The 19,584-nt window shown below is 36.9% G+C and overlaps 1 long non-coding RNA gene across 1 annotated transcript; it reads left to right on the plus strand.

Moving 5' to 3' along the window:
- Nucleotides 1–2,906: 2,906 nt before the first annotated feature.
- Nucleotides 2,907–18,158, plus strand: LOC118349474. Its single transcript, XR_004802432.1, has 3 exons — nucleotides 2,907–3,371; nucleotides 3,718–3,811; nucleotides 18,110–18,158. It is a non-coding gene; the product is annotated as an uncharacterized LOC118349474 (long non-coding RNA).
- Nucleotides 18,159–19,584: the final 1,426 nt, after the last annotated feature.

Genomic DNA, 19,584 nt, shown 5'->3' on the forward strand with positions numbered 1-19,584 from the left:
ACCTGCCTCTTATTTTGACACTTTAAATATTTTAATTTTTTTTCTTTACTTAATAGTTAAAAAAGTAATTATTAGTATATTGATATTTTTATAAATATTTTAAAATAATAAAAAAATATAATTTAAAAAAATAAAAAATAAAAATGTGAATTTAACCTAACCGTTAATTAGAGCGGCGCTGTTTAAAAAATAGTCATGTATCACTTAGAGCATTCTCATTGGATTAGTTAAAAGTTAAATCTAATGAGTATTTAGCTATTAAAGAGTAAAATATGTTCACGTTGGATTAGTCAAATTCCAAATATTTAAAATTTAGTTATAATAACTTTCAAAAGTTTTTCCAAATTTGAAGGTTACTGTACATACATCAAATACATATTTTATTAATTATTTATCTTTCCCTTTCTTTCTATCACATATTTTATCACAGTTAATATATTAATTTGACTTAGTGATATATTAATTTAATAAGAACATGATTATTAATTAACATATAATAAGTAGAATAATAAAAATGATAAAATTAAAAAAATTAATAATTAAAAAAATTAAATATTTTTAAAATTATTAGTTATTCATTACCATATAATGAATAAATGTATAATCTAATATGGAGATTTGATGTGAATAACCAAAATCAAATTTATCTTATATTATTTTATTATTATATAATGAAAAAATAATTATTTCAATATGGAAATTTATGTGAATGAAATAGTCAAAAGTTAAATTTCTCTTATATTCATCAAAACTTTCATTTAACTTTAGCTAATCCAATGAGAGTACTCTTAACATGAGAAGCACATTCCTTTTTTTTTTTTAAGGGAGGACATGCCACGTGCTGGGTGTTAATTGGTAATTGAGTCGTTGCTTCTGGTTTATTGTGCAAACAGAGTTACATGATTCAAAGAGATCTGAGCAAGAAAAAAAACCATTTCACAAAGATACGTACATTAAATGGGAGAATGAGAACAATAACTCTGTACTACGCAGTGGGAAAATTTTATACATCACACAATTATTTTACTTTTATCTTATTATATAAGATATAATATATTTATTATTATTAAATAATCTTTTATTTGATAATTATTTATCATCCAATAATAATAAATATATCATACCTTATATAATAGAATGTGAATATGATATATAACATTACTCTACGCATAAAAATAGAAAGATCAAGAAAATAATATAAGACATCATTAAAATACTCACTTACTTAGTATATATATAGTACTATATATAAAAGTGGAATCATATAATTTTTACGTGGCATTCTATCCATAAAAGTAGTTGTTCTACCTATTAAATTTGAAATATTATGTTTATGAAGCGATAAACCTTTTGAAAACAATATTTCATTATGAACCAGTGTAACTTTTAAGTTTCATTTATTTTCTTACATATAAATATATAAACCAATTCAAGACTTCACCAAGAGCACTAATTCAACATTTATATTATTTTATATTTTAAGCGGAGTCATATGACTCCGATGTGACATTCTACTAATAAAAGTAGATATTTTATCTATTAAATTTGAAGTGTTATGTTTATGGAACGGTAATACTTTTAAAAGCAATATTTCATTATGAACTATTATAACTTTTAAATTTTATTTCTTTTCTTACATATAAAGATATACATCAATTCAAATCTCTACTCAAAAATACTATTTTAACCTTTATATTATTTTGTTAAATAAACCGTCCAACAAATAGTTTCGAATCATCCACTATAAAAACTAGTCTCTCTTTAAATATCTCTCTCGTACACAATAATTTGTGTATTGCGCAGGTTTTAAGCTCGTATGAGAATAATAAAAAAAAAAGACTATCCAGTTATATGTGATCCGAGACCGAGTTATTCCTCTTCCAGTCTTAGTTCTTTGACTCTGCAAAACTAATACACGTTGTGTTTTAACTTTGTCTGCTAATTTTAAACACGAGATTTAATTGATTGCAAACTAATGATCAAAGTTAAAAGTAAAAAAAAAAAAATTAGAATTAGAATATATGAATTGGTTTGTCAAAAAAGCAAATCTATTTTGAGTTTTTGGAATGAGCGGATCATGAAAATGCATGTGCAGATGGTGGTACTGTTCTCACAATAGCTACTAGTTAGCCAATTACCATTCACATTAGTCTATCCCTAAGTCCTTCTTAAATATAATTTTGTCTCTTACCCACCGATGAAATTTTAATTATTCTGCGGTCACCTCTACCATTAACTGAACATAGTACTGTAACTTTGGGAAAATCAAACTTTGCGACTTCCAAGCAAATTAAAATTAAAATTAAAATAAAAACAAAAATACAACTTGTTAGTAATTGACTAAAATATTGCAAGACCACGAGGGAAGTCATGAAATCAAAGAGACTTTGATTGGATCATGCTACAGCCCCCGCTGGGGACTCCTGGGAGCTGTGGCATATATTGTATGTATTTTTTTTTTAAAGTTATTTTTTATATAATTTTTTTTAATATTTTTTAATATTTTTTAAAAAATAAAATAAATTTAAAACATCATTAAAAACATTTTCTTAATCAAGAAGTAAAAAAAAAAGTTATTAAAAAATACTTTCTTAATCACGAAGTAAAATAAAAAATTATAAAAAAATATTTTATATTTTACTTCGTGATTAAGCAAGTATTATTTAATAATATTATAAATTTTTTTATTTTTTAAAAATATTTAAAATTATTAAAAACATCTATATAAAAAAAGAATTAAAAAATACACATGATAAAATACACTAAAGCTCCAACGAGAACTCCCAGCGGGAGCTCCAGTATTTTTCCTTATATAATCATTACAACTTTTTCAAACTTTCACTCAAAATTTGAGGCTGTCTTTCTGCGTCCCCCCACCCAAGACGTCCTCGACTATTTGGGTTTGGGTCTCGCTTGGTTGCTACTCAACACATGTCAAATATTGCTAGCTTGCTACGTTGTGCGGAGGTAATCCCTTGAGGTTTCTTGGGTGGAGAACCCAAACTTGTCTGCCAGTGAGTTCCTTCACGCTCATTGTGTGAAAATACATGATGGGAACCAATGCAATTTTCGTTCTTGTACCGGATAGCGAGTTTTTCACGTTTGGAGAACGTCTACGCCTAGTTAATGAAGAACCCAGATTGAGTGAATTCAGAAGTGGTTCTCATTTGAGATAAATCGACCGTTTTTGGGTCATGTTGGGTCGCTACTGCAAGCGGGCAGCCCCTACCCTTTTAACCCCAAAGGAAAGAAGTCATGCGTTGAGGGTGCAAGACAAAACAGTGGACCATGAACGCGCTAGTTGCGATTCTATTTTCTCCAATAGTACTTTCCCTTCCACAACTACGTGTTGGGCAGCCAAGGAAATCAAGGTAAATGATTATCTCACTCATTTTTTAGAAATATTAGATGATTTATTTTGAGAAATGGCTATAAATTAAAGAGACTTTAGTACTAGTTGTAGTAACTGTTGTATGGAGCGGTGAGCATTTAGCAATGAAACCTATAATAGTAAAGTCTGTCCAGAATTGTTAAGTAGTGAATTCTTGAATTCTTAATTACTGAAGGTTACCACGTTACAACGTGTGTATGGTTTGTAGGATTTCATAGTAATCAAGTTATGGAAATATTATTTAATTTCTTTTTGGGTTTTAAAATTGTCGTTTCCCGATCCCCATTAATTATGTTACTTACCCCTTATATTTCTTACTCTTTCAGAGAATCCAATATCTATTCAAGATTTGTGAATGTGGAGTTATCGAATGTTGGGCATGAGGAGGATTTACTATGTGAAGATTGATGGTCTAGATAGGTATGGACCTTATTTTTAGCTTACCTAATATTGTTATGTTATTACGTTGGATTTATGTTACATATTTGGGTTCTAGTTGCTTTGATAATTACTTGGGAAGGATCATAATTCGAGTATTTTATTATATTTGGGTGTTGTTGAGAATGCTACATTTAAAATTGTCTTGAAATTTTGTAAACAAGAGGTATGTCCATATTTTTACGAGATTCAGCCCATTATAAATTTGGGGATTTACAATTTTAGTATCGGAGCTAGGTTATGATTATGTAGACATATAGGAGGGATTTTAATTAATGTCTGAGCATGGGCTACAAAACTACAAAACTCTAGGACATGATTTTGAGATATTAGGCTTCAATATTTTTTTTTTTTTTTTAATGTCAAAACAGATCCATTGCATTAATCAGAAATGTTAGATCTGGTTATCAGTCCAGATGACCTGGTGAACAAAACCAGGGAAGGAATCCCGCCATACATTAATGTCTTCTACATTTCATGCATATCTAGCAAGTTTATAAGATGCATTCTTGTTCACATGCTGAATATTGCAGCTTTAAAATCTTCTCATCAGTTCCTTTACATCCTTAATGATATTGCCCATCAAAGAACTCGACTCACCTTTCTCATGAATCTCTTTAACTATTATCAGGGATTCACTTTCGATTATGAGCACTCTAATACCATGTGGGATGCTAAGTTGTAAGCCTCGGAGGATAGCCAGTAATTCTATCTTTGAAGGACCAACTTCACTTTTTTTTTTTGTAGCTGCCATTATAACTTGTTCCTGGCTATTTCGAATAATGAATATTCCAACACCTGCAAATTTTTGGTCATGGAACACTGCATCATCCACATTCAACTTCATTGCATTCTTTTGGCTTCCTTCCAAGCTGTTTGTAGAGATAGGGCCTGATTAATAGCTGTATCTGTTTCCAGATCTTTGCTTTCAAAAGCTAGTTGATTTCTTCTAAACCAGCAACTCCAAGCTATAAGAAAAAAACCTTTCCAGCTCTTCCTTATTACCTCTCTCCCTTACTTCTCTTGCAATATCCACAAAAGTTTGGTTAGGCTCAAGGCTACATAAAACAATAAAGTGTTTTTGCCAGCTATCCTACAAAGATGCACATCGATACAAAGCATGTGTAATATCCTTCGCAACATTAGAACAAAAGTGACAGTTAGCTGCCTCTATCACTTTCCTCTTCTTCAAATCAGATCTTGTAGGTAATTCATCCATACATGCTTTCCATGCAAACACCTTCACCTTATTAGGGACTTGCAGTCTTCAGATGTCTCTCCAAATTCTTTTCAGTTTATTAGCATTGGTTGTTTCCACTTCATCAATTCCCATATGCAAAGCTCTAAACAATAGATATGCACTTTTTACACTAAACTGTCCACTTCTTTTGATTGCCCAAATTTGTGTATCTTCATGTTCCTCAAGGCTAATGATCATTTTTAACACTTCAGTAGCTATTGGAGGTGGTAATAGATTTCTCACTTTCGACACATCCCACCACTTGGTATGATTATCTATCAATTCCTCCATTTTAGTATTACTGACCTTGAGCTTCTCTTCCATTGTGTGCTTCTTTAAATTCCTATAGCCAAGGATCCAGAAGTCATTCCAAATGTTGATAGACTTGTCATTCCCCACTCTCCACCTGCATCCATATCTCATCTTGTCCTTCACTTTCGATATACCTTTCCATACATATGAGGAGTTGTAACCCAACTTAGCTTTGAGAAACTTGTTATGTGGAAAGTATCTAGCTTTAAACACTTTATGGAAAAGGTTATCTTCATGTTGCAATAACCTCCATCCCTGCTTAGCCAATAATGCATCATTAAAAGTTCTTAGATCCTTAAAGCCCATTCCACCCTCATGCTTAGAGGCACACATTTTGCTCCAACTCACCCAGTGGATTTTCCTCTCCTCTTGTCTCTGACCCGACCAAAATTTTGCCATCATCTGCTCTAACTCAAAATGAAGCTCTGTCGAAGCAGTATGGCGTGATGAGCAACTCACATGGCAGTAGTTGTGCGACATGTCAGGAGGTATGGGATGTACGTAGGACGTTGCAGGAGGTGCAAGGGCAGTTACGGATGCTGCAGAAGGACATGTCCGAAGTATTAGAGGCTGTCGTTCTGTTTAAGGAAAGGGATGAGAAGGAGAATTTAAAAGACAAAGGGAAAGTTATGGGTGATGGGTTTCAAGTTGGTAAGGGCCGGGGCTTTTGGAGGCAGAAGGGTGGGTTTCCTAAGGCCAGTTTCAAGGTGTCGTCGGGCTTAAGCCAACGTGATGGGGCTGGGCCATCTAAGGCCAGGGGGAAGGCCTCGTCGAGCTCGCGCCCAAGTGATGGGGCTGGGCCGGCAGGCCCATGTGATGGGTCTGGGTTCGGGGCGAACCCAAAGTCCACGGAAAGGTTCACGAGATATTGTGAGCCCCAAACCCGTGAGTCCCGCCGAGTTACAGAGCCTTGGTTTTGTGCCGGAAAGTGTGCCGGCAACGGAGGATCAGGTGGAGGTGGCACAGACGGCGCCGACAGAGGAGATGGGGGTCGCCGATGATGGGCCGCCGTCGTGCTGTGCGCAAAATGCGCTGGTGGAGTTCGGATTGCGTTTCCCTCCCCTAAAGGAAGCTCAGACGACGCCGATGGTTGGAGGGGATGAGGGCCTTGCTCCGGCGAACGTTTCTGTCAAGTTGTATGAGGATTTTGAGGCGGCTAAGGAGGAGGATGATTCGGTTGATCTTATGCACTCGGTGGAGAATGAGTTGTTTCTCCCTGAGTCGTGCGACCAGATTTTGAATTTGGTGGAGGATGATTTTTTTCTCTCTCAGGCGTGTGATCAGGTGGGCTTGGAAGGGATTATGGTGGGTGAAGAGTTCCAGAATTTTCAGATTGATAGGAGGGGCATTCCTATTCCATTAAACTACTGCTATCCAACCCAAGCCTCAGACTGGGTCATTAATAAGGTGAAAGAGATACAACATTATGTGGAGATTAATTGTGAAGGGTATGAAGAGCAGTTCATAGCATTGTTAGCAGCTATGGAAGCTGGACATCAACAAAAAAGGAAAGGGGATTCAAAGAAGAATCGGGAACTAAAAAAATTGGCGTGTTCGATGAATTCAGAGGGAAGTTCCAGTAGGAATAGGGTAAAAGGGAAGGGGCTGGCTGTTCCCAAATGAAGCCTAAGATTGTGTCTTGGAATGTGCGTGGGCTTAACGAGATAGATAAGCGCCACCGGATTCGGCACTTGCTTCGTGAGTGGAAAGCAGACATTGTGTGTTTACAGGAGACGAAGCTAAAAATGATTGATAGAAAGATGGTGCGAAGTTTATGGAGTGGGGCTCATGTGGATTGGGTTTACTTGGCCTCTATAGGGGCATCGGGAGGAATTGTGGTAATGTGGGATAGGAGGGTGGTGGAAAAAGTGGAGGAATATATAGGGAGATATACGATAGCGTGCTCCTTTAAAAGTGTGTTCGATAATTTCTTATGGGCTTTTGCAGGTGTCTATGGTCCAAATCTAGATGCTGACAGAGGATTTTTGTGGGATGAACTAGCAGGGGTACATAGTTGGTGGGATCTTCCGTGGTGTATTTTGGGTGATTTCAATGTTGTGAGATTTCCAAGTGAAAGCTTCAGAAGAAGAAGAGTGAGGCCTGCAAGTGTGGAGTTCTCAGAGCGTATTTTTGACTTGAATTTGATAGACCTTCCTCTTGCAGGGGGCCATGCCACATGGTCAAATAACCGGACTTGGTCTCGCTTGGATCGCTTTCTAATTTTCCCTGAGTGGGAAAGCCATTTTCCTGAGGTATGTCAAAAGCGGTTGGTACGTTTAAATTCTGATCATTGGCCTATTTTACTAGATTGCGGAGGCATTCATAGTGGGAGACGATACTTTAAGTTCGAGAATATGTGGCTGAAATCATAAGGTTTTGTGGAGAGGGTTAAACAATGATGGATTTCTTATCAGTTCAATGGAACGCCTAGTTTCATTTTTGCGAACAAGCTGAAGGCATTAAAAAGAGACTTGAAGGAGTGGAATAAACAGTCGTTTGGAGACATAAGGGAGAACAAGAATATCAAGTGGTTGGAGATTTAGGAGTTAGATAGACTTCAAGAGGTGAGGCCACTTTCTGAGGAGGAACAATTACAAAGAATTGTGTTGGTCGTAGATCTTGAGAGAATTATTTTACAAGAAGAAATGTCTTGGCGTCAAAAGTCAAGAGCATTATGGTTAAGGGAAGGGGATCGGAGTACGAAGTTTTTTCATAGCATTGCAAACTCGCATAGAAGAAAAAATAATATAGAGGTTTTGAAAATTGAGGGGATGGAGTGTAGGGATGAGGAAGTTATCAAAGATCATGTTACTGATGTCTTTGAGAAGCTCCTTACCGAGCAAGTGGGATGGAGGCCTACTCTTGATGGGTTGGTTTTTGACACCATTGAGATGGGGGATGTAGCTAGGATGGAGAGGGTTTTTGAGGAGGACGAGGTGTACGATGTGGTAAGGAAGATGGTAAAAGATAAGGCCCCCGGACCCGATGGTTTCTCTATGAGGTTTTTCCAAGATTGTTGGGAGGTGATAAAAGATGATCTTATGAAGGTGTTTCAAGAGTTGTACTCAGTTGGAAAATTTGAGAAAAGCCTTAACACCACTCTCCTTGCTTTAATACCTAAAAAGGTGGGGGCAAGTGAGATTGCAGATTATCGGCCTATTAGTCTAGTGAATGGAGTCTACAAGATTATTTCTAAAGTACTAGCTAATCGGTTGAGTGTGGTGTTGGGGAAGATTGTTACCAAGCCTCAAAATGCTTTTGTAAAGGGTAGACAGATTCTTGATGCGGTTCTTATTGCTAATGAATGTTTAGACAGTAAATTGAAGGATCGGAGTTCAGGGATTCTGTGTAAGTTAGATATGGAGAAGGCATATGATCATGTTAATTGGGATTTTCTTCTATATCTACTGGATATGTGTGGTTTTGGGGAGAGGTGGAGGTCATGGATTAGCTGGTGTATTTCCACGACAAGATTCTTTATATTGATCAATGGCAGCCCAGAAGGTTTTTTTGCGAGCTCTCGTGGCTTGAGACAAGGGGATCCGCTATCTCCCCTACTTTTTGTCCTTGTGATGGAGGCACTAAGCAGGATGATCTCGGTTTTGGTAAATAATGGTTTTGTAAGTGGTTTTCAGGTTGGATCCTCGAGTAGGGGTATTACTACTATCTCTCATTTGTTGTTTGCAGATGATACGCTTATTATGTGTGAGGCCAATCCTGATTAGTTGCAGGCTGTGAAGGGGTTGCTTCTTTGTTTCGAAGCTGTATCTGGCTTAAAAGTGAACTATGATAAATCCGAGGTGGCGCCAATTGGGGAAGTCCAGAATGTCCAAGAGTTGGCAGGGATATTGGGTTGTAAGATAGTGTCTCTTCCTATGATGTACTTGGGACTACCATTGGGTATAAACTCGAGGACTTGCTCGATATGGGATACGGTGATTGAAAAAATAGAAAGGAGATTGGCAGGTTGGAAGAGAATGTACTTGTCAAAAGGGGGCCGGATCACGTTGATTAAGAGTACACTTTCTAACCTACCCACATATTTCTATCCTTATTTCCTATACCGGCAAGTGTGGCTAGTAGAATTGAGAAGCTACAAAGAGATTTTCTGTGGGGTGGTTTAGGAGAGGAATTTAAATTTCATTTAGTCAAGTGGGAAAAAGTCTGCCGTTTTATTTCCAGTGGCGGATTGGGTATCAGAAACTTGAGATTGTTCAATCGGGCGTTACTTGGGAAATGGTTGTGGCGTTATACTAAAGAACCGGATGCCTTATGGAAAGTAGTGATTGAGAAGAAGTATGGTGGATTAGGTGAGGGTTGGTGTACTAGAGAAGTTAGAGGCACCTATGGAGTGGGGCTATGGAAACATATAAGAAGAGGGTGGGAGGCATTTCATCATCATACTCGGCTTCAGCTGGGTACAGGGTCCAGGATTAGATTTTGGAAGGATGTTTGGTGTGGTAACAACGCCCTTCAAGATTTGTTTCCTCTACTTTTCCTAATTGCAAGTGATAAAGATGCTACAGTGGCAGAGCTTATAGGAAGAGTGGATGGGAGTACACACTGGAATATCAACTTCATTCGGGCGGCACAAGACTGGGAGGTGGAGAGTTTTGTAGACTTGTAGAGTCTATTGTATTCTTGTCGTCCGAATATCCAGCAGGAAGATGGGTTGTGGTGGACTCCTGTGGGGAGAGGGGTATTCACAGTTAGATCCTTTTATAAGGTTCTCACACAAGAACCTGAGACACAATTTCCTTGGAGAAGGCTTTGGAAGAACAAGACTCCACCCAAAGTTTCCTTTTTTGTATGGACAGCATCCTTAGGTAAGATTCTCACTACAGATAATCTGAGAAATAGGAGGATAATCATTATAGATTGGTGCTGCATGTGTAAAAGTGAGGGTGAGTCGGTGAATCATCTACTTTTACATTGTGAGGTTGCTAGGTCTCTCTGGTATGAGGTGCTTAATAGAATGGATCTAGCGTGGGTGATGCCAGAATCTGTGGCGGAAATGTTGGCAAGTTGGACCCCTATTAGAGGTGTGCAACAGATCAAAGCGGTTTGGAAAATGATTCCGAATTGTATCATGTGGTGCTTGTGGAAGGAACGCAATGAGCGGACATTTGAAGACAGAGAGATCTTTGGCGGAGCTTAAAGTTTTCTTTTTTAGGACTCTTTGTACTTGGGCTATTGCTGTAGACTTCAATGGCATGAACTTTCAGGATTTCTTAGTTTCTAATGCACCTACGTAGATAGGGCATAAAGACATTTGTAACTGGCACTTTGTTGCCTTTATTGAAATAATAATTCTTGTTTACCTATCAAAAAAAAAAAAAACAACTCAGAATAAGTTGTAACTGATAATGCCACTGCCTTGATGAGTATCTCTTTGCCCCCTTGTGATAGCATCTTTTCCTTCCAACTTTGAACCTTCTTCCAAACCTTATGTTTGATATCAGAAAAAGCTTTGTTTCTTGTTCTTCCAACCATTGGTAGTAGGCCAAGGTACTTGTCATACTGTTGGAACTCCTAGACACCCCAAAAGGATAAGATCTCTTGTTGTGTATCTTCTGAAACATTTTTACTAAAAACCATGGAAGTCTTCTCACAGTTTATCTTCTATCCTGAGGCCCTCTCATACCTGGTCAATAAATTTTGTATTGCTTCATTTTCTTGCATGTTGTCTTTATAGAAGAGCACACTGTCATCCGCAAATAGAAGATGATTGTCTAGTGGTGCATTTCTACAAAGTTTGATCCCACTTATTGTAGCAGTTTAATTAAACCTCCAGTGCATAACAGAAAAAGGTAATGAGATAAAGGATCTACTTGCCTTAAACCTCCTGAAGGGGTGATAGGACCCTTGGGCTTACCATTGATTAAAACAGAAAAGGACATCGTTTTAACACATTGCATGACAAGTGAGATCCATTTAGGATCAAACCCCATCTGTATCATGACTTCCTCCAAGTAACTCCATTCTAATATGTCGTATGCCTTGCTCATGTCCAGCTTTAGAGACATAAAACCTGTTTTTCCAATTCTTTTATTTTTCAAGAAATGAATCATTTCATAGGCCACTAGAATGTTATCAGTAATCAACCTACCTGGTACAAAAGCACTTTGGGAAGTAGATATAACAATAGGTAACACTAACTTAAGCCTATTAGCCAGTACTTTTGATATCAATTTATGCAATACATTGCAAAGACTAATAGGCCTATATTCTGTCACTCTCTCAGGTTTTTTTCGTCTTTGGAATCAAAACAATAAAAGTGTGATTAAGAGAGTTTGGAATCATACCATCATTCAATACTTTCAACACAGCATGAGTAATTGATTTCCCCACAATATGCTAGTACTTTTGGAAGAAAATGGGCGCCACCATCAGAACCAGGTGCTTTGGTAGGGTTCATTTGCTGCAAGGCTTCTACCACTTCTGTCTCTTCAAATTGTTTTGTGAGTTCCTTGTTTATCTCCTCAGAAATTCTACCTTTAAGAACTACTAAGAAATCCATGTTGTCTCTGTTCGTTTCTGCTGAAAATAGCTCTTAAAAATATTGTTGAATAAGTTTATCCCTTTCTTTCCCCTCCTTCCATCTCCCTTCAGCATCTTGTAATCTTGTAATCTGATTCCTCTTTTCTTCTTAGGGAAGCTTTCATGTGGAAAGATTTAGTGTTTTAATCACCTTCCTTTAACCACATCACTCTTGATCTTTGTCTCCACATGACTTCATCTCTCTCCAGCCAACAGTGTAGATTTTCTCTAACTTCCTGATGTTCTTCAATTCTCATATGGTGGGGATCTCTATTGTGTAATTTTTGGAGTCTGGCCTTGGCCTTTTGTATCTGTGTCTGAACTCTCCCAAATGAATTTTTATTCCATTTCCTAAGATTCTTATTGCAAATAGAAATGGTGTTCATCCCCCTTCCACATCAGCTTGGCCTAGTATATGCTTCTATACTTTTTCAAGAACTTTTTCACAGTCACTTGCTTCAGTCCACATGGCCTCAAATCTGAATGGTCTTTCCATTCTGCTTTGACAGGTGTTACCTTCAACATCCAAAATAATTGGAACATGGTTCGAATGTGCGGTAGAACCATGTATGACTATAGCATAGGGAAACATGTTACACCACTCATGTTGGCCATGAATATGTCCAACCTTTCACATATATAGTTATCTCTCTCTATTGTTCCACCAGGTGAATTTGATTCCTTCATATCCCAAATCAACTAGATCACAGTCATTAACAGCCTTCCTAAATTCTTCCAGTTGTCTTTCTGGCCTTCCTCTACCTCCTTATTTTTCAATTTCACTAAGGATCTCATTAAAGTCTCCAAATAAAAGTCAAGCTTTAGTATCCTCTCCTCTTATTAGTCTCATTAAATACCATGTCTCATATCTTCTGGTTGTCTCGGGATTATCTTATAATCCTGTTAGCTGCCATTCTTTAGGCCTTCTCCCAACTTCAGTCACCCCTGCATCTATATGGTTATTAGAATAGCTATTGATGGTCACATTCACTTCCTTCCCCCACAGTAGAGGCATTTCACTTACTAGCTCAATCCTCTCTTCCTTCTAAATACTGGATAAAGGCATTTCATACTATTGTGTACTCTATAAACAAATTACCATCTTCCTTCATACAATGTGACACTCCCTTTACTAAGCTCTTTAAATCTGAACCAAACTACTCCTTCATGAAAATTTTTGGGTGTACTTGTTATCCTTTGCTTAGACCTTATAACAAGCAAAAGCTAGAGTTTAGGAGTAAGAAATGTGTATTTCTTGGGTATGGCTCCAATAAAAAAGGGTACAAATATCTTGACTTAGCAACAAACAAAGTCTATGCGTCAAGGAGTGTAGTCTTTGATGAACAGTTGTTTCCTACACAGGTAAAGGCTACACCTTCCAACCTTGTACGAGATAAATCACTCCACTCAGGTATCACTCTATTACCTTCTCAGTTCTATTCTATTAACAATCTCAGTGAGACAGTCTCCCAGTCCAGGAGCTCAATAGACTTTACACCTGTGTCAACTTCTTGTACAATATCCTCACAACAACCAACACAAGAACCAACCATTCCAGTTTCAATACTTGCTATACAGCAACCTTACCTCAACACTGATCTCAATTCCCATCTGATACCAGAATCTTCTCAAATCACCTCACCTATTATGCAGACCCTTTCTCCATCACCTATAGTGGCCCCAACTAGAGCCGTCACTTGATCAATGACTGGTAACTCTAGGCCCAAAGAGTTTCTTGAATTTCAACTCTACCACTCAAGTAAGTCCACCAAACATCCTATTAAAGCCTATTCACAACAAACCCTTCCTAATGAACCAACTAAATTCTCACAAGCGAGGGCAAACCCTCAATGAAAAGTGAGTTTAGTGCTCTACTAGATAATGAAACATTGATTATCTGTCCAAGACCTAGAGATCGACATGTCATCAACTGCAAGTGGGTGTATAAACTAAAAACAAAAGCTGATGGCTCTATTGATAGATTCAAAACTAGACTAGTAGCTAAAGGCTTTGAACAAAGAGACAGAATCGACTACACCAAGACTTTAAGTCCAGTGATAAAACCAACCACGATTAGGTTGCTACTAGCTATTGCACAACACTTCCATTGGCCCATTAAGAAGCTGGATGTTTCCAATGCCTTCCTCTATGGTGTTCTTTCTGAAGTAGTATTTATGGAGCAACCAAAAGGATTTGTGCACAAGGATTATCCTAACCATGTATGCAGATTACATAAAGCCATCTATGGTCTCAAGCAAGCCCCTCGGGCATGATACAATTGACTCACTCGAACCTTACAAGGTCTCGCCTTCAGAGGTTCTCTACTTGACACCTCTCTTTTTATGCTTCATAAAGATGAAAACCATTTATTTATGCTTATCTATGTGGATGACATTATTGTAATGTGGACACATGATTTGAGTATTGAGTGTTTGATTGAGAATCTACAAAAGGAGTTCAAAATGAAAGACCTAGGGAGTTTATCATACTTTCTTGCAAAACGTGTACACAGAGGCAAAGAGGGGATGTATCTCAGCCAAGCAAAGAATATTTTGATCTTCTTGATAGAGTTGACATGCTTGGACCTAAACCTTACTCAACACCCCTGCGTGTCTGGTAAGAAACTAAGCAAGTTTGAGGGAGACCCTATTAATAATCCTACAACTTATAGACATATTATGGGTGCTTTACAATACTGCACACTCACACGCCCTAAAATAGTTTTTTCAGTGAACCAACTGTGCCAATTTTTACATTGTCCCACTACAATTCATATGACTGCAACAAAAAGAGTGTTAAGGTATCTTAAAGGCACAATGGATTACGGCTTGTGGTTCTCCCCATGTCCCTTACAATTAAATGCCTACTGTCACTGTGATTCCAACTGGGCTGGTTACCCAACTGACAGGAGGTCTACAAGTGGATATGGAATTTTTCTAGGTAATTGCTTAATCGCTTGGTAAGCCAAGAAACAACCTGTAGTTTCAAGATCCAGTACAGAAGCAGAGTACCGAGCAATGGCCATTTGTATTGCTGAATTATATTGGATACACATTATTCAAAGAATTTCAATGCCCACTAGTAACATCTCCACAATATAGTATGATAATATGGGAGCTATTGCACTTGCATCCTATTTTCCATGCTAGAACAAAGCATGTGAAAGTAGATTATTATTTTATATGAGAGAAAGTGCTGAACAAAGACATTATTATTCACTATATTGCAACTGTAGATCAATGTGAAGGCATTTTTACAAAGGGTTTAACTGCTACTTGATTTCTAGAACTCAGAGACAAACTCATGGTCACTAATCCTCCCATGAGTTTGAAAGGGGGTGTTAAGATAGGTCAATACTCAAATTAGATAAGTCAATCTTCAGAACAACCTATCATTTCCAAGAGACCAGAGAATGAGTCCAACACAACATCCAATATTGAAGAGTCTACAAGTCAAGTGCACAGATTGTGTGCTCTAGATCATTTTTATCAGGATAGAGTTGTAGTTGGTTTCATCTTGTGTACATGTGTATCCTTATCACTATCTCCTATATTTTAGGATCTTGGATGTATCGGTTTGTTTTGTAAACTATAAATACAATACACAAAGGCAGGATGATTAATCCTTTCCTGTAACGACCTGATACAATATTATTAGGGATAAATTATGGATAATTTCATTGAGCCTAAATTAGGTTAATGGGCCAATTATTATAGAAGCCCAATAGAGTGTTCGAGTATTTATTTTTTTTGTAATAGACTACGGGCCTAAGATTTTATGTTGGCAAATATTGAATTTTTATTTTTGGGCTTGCCATGTTAGTTAATAATATCATTAAATATTTTTATTTTTGGATTAGGTGAAATGTTTTTATGGGCCAAGGAAAATTGGTGGGATGAGTTAGATTATTTTAGAGGTTGAATTGGGGGTCCAAAACTTGGGAAAAATCCCAATCAACGCTCAAAACCCAAGCCCATGAAGCCAGGAACCAGTTTCCACGTCACGCACGTTCCATGTTTCATGCCATGCATGTCTCTCATGCATGATTACCCTCTTTTTGTTCTCATCTAGGGTTTTTTTCCCAATCAAACTCTATAAATACACGTTTTTCCCTCATACATGAAGAAGACCCAAGTTGCCGCAGCCTTCTCCTAACCTATTCTTCCTCTATAGCCACGACTCCTCCACGTTCAACAATTACACCACCATCACAGAAGGGTAGATTACTGCCCAGCCCCACGAAGGAACTGCAACCACCATGTGTTTTCTCCCCAAAAGCTACCAGCCTCCATCTCGTGTAGCCACCCTCTCCCCACCGCAAACCATCACTCACGCACAGCACCCTTCACTTTCACAACCCACCTTCACCATAGCTCAACCATGAGGACACTGCACAACACACACATGACAGTACACCAAGAACCACCATCGTCGAACCCAACAATCCATACCTTTACCCAACGGTCACAGCTTATGGCAGACGCACAAACCACCCACCAAACACTCAACCCATCTAGCAAACCACCCACGCGGCAACCGCCAGGAAACTCCTCCACGTCTCCTTCCCTAGTCCAAGCAACACCATGGAAACAAGACCCATGAACCCTTCCTCTCTCACAACCCACGTCCAAGTCACCCACAACACACATTTGAAACAACCTGAGTCCACTGCACGCTAGCCTTGGTTTGGAAGAGAACCAGTCTGAGAACCACCGCTGGCCTCTGTTTTAGCCCCACCAAAACAACGCACTGGTTTCCCCTACTAAGAGCCACACCTTGCCATAGTTGAGGTCATGATTCCACCGCCAACTATAACCAGAAGATGCCGGTCATACACCTAGGTCCATCGTGACCACCTCCCGGTAAGCTCACTCTGATCCTCCCCACGCATAGCCTCTCGGCATTATTCTTCCCTCCCGTAATCTCTCTCTCTCATCATGTTGCCTCTCTATCTCATCACTCTCAGTTGCATAGTGATGGCCCAACTCATCGTGAAGCACCACCACGCCCCTCCCACTTCCAGTCGCTGCTCATCCTCACCAGTTGATCATGGTCAACCCCTGCCCTTTGCCTCTCACATAAGTCCAATCTCGAATGCATGCAACCCGTTAAATTTTAGGTAGGGTAGTTAAATTACAAAAATGCCCCTAATTTTTAAAGATTAATAGTTGAGAATAATTTAGTGTTTGGAAGATGTTAGGTTTAGAAAATATATGATATTTTAGTAGTTTAGATTTTAAATAAAATTACATGTTTAATTAGAAATTTATACAAATTACGTGTTTATTTTTATAGGCGACCGATTACGCGCCAAAAATAGTGGTTAGCACTGCAAGATAAGTAGCATGATCATACTCTTACACGTATGTATGGTAAACAACATACCTTTTATAAAAATATTATACATGTACGCCTTCCATTGGAAGCCCATTTTTACGGACCCAAGTCATGATATATAAAATTATGAAAATCCATGATTTTTTGTAAGGAATTATGCATTAAATTATTTATGAAAATTTATGATTTTATGAAATGAGTTATGCATCAAAAGATTTATGAAAATACATTATTGTATGTGAGAGTTATGCATTAAAATATTTATGAAAAGCCATGCATGATTTTATGTGAAGACTTATGCATCAATTATTTATGAAAAGTCATGATTTTATGTGAGGAGTCATGTATCACGACATATTATGAAAGAATGCGATTTAATTGGAAACCTATGATACGATATGACAAGTATGTATGCGATTTCTTTTGAAATCTATGATATGAAAAGTATGCAAGTATAATTATGATGAAATATGAATGATAAGATATGTAACGGTCTATGTTATGATATGAAGACAATACCTATGTTATGCGCATATTGTATTGCCAGGTCATACATGCTGTTAGTGCACCTAGTATGTCTTTCTTATGTATGGATTCTACAACTCGCAGCCACGGGCGAAATCGAAATCGAAATCTACTTAAATTCACTAATCCTAACTCAAGGGGTAAACAATGGGTATTGGTCTATGATAAGTGAAAGATAAATTCATGTTCATGTTATTTACGTATGTATTTATAGGTAAACATATTTTTCAAGAAACCATATGTTTATTATGTTTACGGTATGATGTGTTGCTTATTGAGTATTCGACTTATTTTTGTATGTTTTTATGTTTTTTAAACCATCTCAGGTGATGACATTTATGAGGATGAGACTGCAGAACAAGACTTGATCCCGGGAGGCGAGGCAGAGGCCTAAACATATTATGCTATGATTAGTTTTATGATTTAAGGTTTTGATAAGCACATGAGACTTTAATATTTTTTTAAAATAAGTGCTTCTGCAAACTTTATTTTGGATATCAAGTATTTAACAAAGTTTGTTTTATTTATAGAATCTTTCACATCTGGCGCTTCGTTAAGAATAAAAAAATTTTAAATTCAAATTTAGTAGCACACTGGCTTTCCAAAAATTTTAAAAACGTTTTTATTATGGAGCAGGGTGTTACATGGCCATCCATATATTTCATTATTTCTTTCTAAAATGTCTGTATGGTTTATAAGATTTCATAGTAATCAAGTTATGCACTCATTTAGATGGGTTGTAATTTCTTTTTGGGTTTTAATATAGGTTTCGAGTGATTATTTGGTACGTCAAAAGTGTCAATTTTTTTGTGAGCAAACAAGGTAAGTAACTTCTTAATGGATTTTTACAAAATCTAAGAACTTTTGCTAATTTAAAATTGTATACATTAGATTCAAAATATCTGTTTACATACATTTTTGTAATGTTATTTTGGATATGCTTATTGGAATTGTATAAATTTTGTGAACCGTACTTGCAGGTTGTATATCAAATATCAGACATAATTCTTTTGGGAGTCAAGTAATATATATTTTATATATTTACCTATGACATTGATGCCTTTGTGGTATTCATGATGTCTGTGTGACATATTGATATCTGTGGTATAAAGTATAGTGATATCTATATGGTATATTAGATGTCCTCGTACATCTATTGGTGACTTTTCCCTTGTCATGTGGTATGAGTAATATATTTTGGCTCACCCCTTATATTTCTTACTCTTTCAGAGAATCCATCTATTCGAGATTTGTGAATGTGAAGTTATCGAATATTGGGCAGGAGGATTTACTATGTGAAGATTGATCATATAGATACTTATGAACCTTATTTTTAGTTTATCTAAATATTGTTATGTTATTTAATAAATTGTATGTTGGATTTACGTTGGGTTCTTGTTGCTCTGATAATTATTTGGGAAGGATCATAATTGGACCATTTTATTATATTTGGGTATTGTTGAGAATGCTACATTTAAAATTGTATTGAAATTTTAAAAACAAAAGACACGTCCATATTTTTTACGGGATTCAGCCGTTATAAATTTGGGGTGGTACATGAACGGTAAAGTGATTTCCCTACTTGGTATTTTATGTGGTTATTCATCATCTAAATTTTCATCATCATTTCATCATTCTATGATGTGATATTAGGTGATTGAAAATTATTTATTACATTTCACTTGTGAACCTATCATCTAATGCCACATCATGAGATGATGGAAAGATGATAAGAGTTGGGATGATGAATAGATTTTTTCTTTTATGTGATGAGATATGATGAATTTTATGTGTTTGAAAA

The sequence above is a fragment of the Juglans regia genome, chromosome 9 (assembly GCF_001411555.2).
Source record: "Juglans regia cultivar Chandler chromosome 9, Walnut 2.0, whole genome shotgun sequence".
Classification (NCBI taxonomy): Eukaryota; Viridiplantae; Streptophyta; class Magnoliopsida; order Fagales; family Juglandaceae; genus Juglans; species Juglans regia.